Source organism: Triticum aestivum, chromosome 7A (assembly GCF_018294505.1).
Source record: "Triticum aestivum cultivar Chinese Spring chromosome 7A, IWGSC CS RefSeq v2.1, whole genome shotgun sequence".
NCBI lineage: Eukaryota > Viridiplantae > Streptophyta > Magnoliopsida > Poales > Poaceae > Triticum > Triticum aestivum.
Genome location: NC_057812.1, coordinates 713,867,657 through 713,868,672, shown reverse-complemented (window position 1 = coordinate 713,868,672; position 1,016 = coordinate 713,867,657). Strand labels below are relative to the sequence as shown.

At 43.7% G+C, this 1,016-nt stretch overlaps 1 non-coding gene across 1 annotated transcript; it reads right to left on the bottom strand.

The window, feature by feature from the left end:
• Positions 1 to 688: 688 nt before the first annotated feature.
• On the bottom strand, positions 689 to 763 carry TRNAP-UGG (transfer RNA proline (anticodon UGG)). Its single transcript has one exon. It is a non-coding gene; the product is annotated as a tRNA-Pro (tRNA).
• Between the last annotated feature and the right edge of the window lie 253 nt (positions 764 to 1,016).

Below are 1,016 nucleotides of genomic sequence, written 5' to 3'. Positions count from 1 at the left end.
CTATATCAGATGTTTAATAAGAATAGGAATCGAATAAGCTGCTGATTGACTGAGGAAGCATTTGAAAAGAAAGGAAGGGTGATGCTTGTTAAACAAAGCTGCGTGTGGGGCCGCCACGTATAGGTGTAGTTTCTGCTGTAGCATCGGTTATTTCTGTTATTTGGTAATCGGCTTTTGAGCTCCATTATGTGGACTTCATCAATTTTTGAATTATGGACTTGGCGGTAGTGGTCAATACTAACTGCACCGTCTAAATGCTCCCTGACCAAGTTTGCGTACTCGTCAGGGTTGAGTTGAGGGGGCAGCCCGTGCACTAATTGGGCTTCGAGGTGGCTATACGCGAAAAAAGCTCGCTTTCTACTGAGGCCTGTTCTGTCCTAAACTATTCCAGAATGTTATTTGTTTCATAGGAAGATTCCAAAAGCACATTGATGCTGAAAGAATCTTCGGAACCGGTGGAGAGGCTATTCTGATTGAAGGCTAGACAAATAACATGACTGAGGTATGTAAATAAAACCTGTGAAATAGCTATATAATATGATCTAAATATAGAAGAATACCAAAGATAATGGATTGCAAAATAAGCTTTTTAGCTTTCTTTTTCTTTTGTGCGCGCTTTTCGCCTGCCTTCCCGACCGCGGATAGGCTACGGGGCTTTGCACTTCGGCCCCATTGTGTGAATACCACATCAAGGTGACAGGATTCGAACCTATGGCCCTCTGTACCCAAAACAGATGCGCTGACCAGACTGCGCTACACCTCGTCTCCCCCTCAGAACATATGGATCTACCCGATCCATAAAGAAAAGAACCACCGCTTTTAGGAAATTTTGACAATTCTCTTTCACTTGCATTTTATTTCGTGAAGGCTCGCTCTCGTTCTTCTTACATCTTGCCCTTTTTTCTTGAGAATTGTATCTGTGGCTACTGCTGTTTTGCCAGTCTGTCTGTCCCCAATAATGAACTCTCGCTGACCGCGCCCTATAGGGATCATCGAATCGATAGCAATAAGCCCTG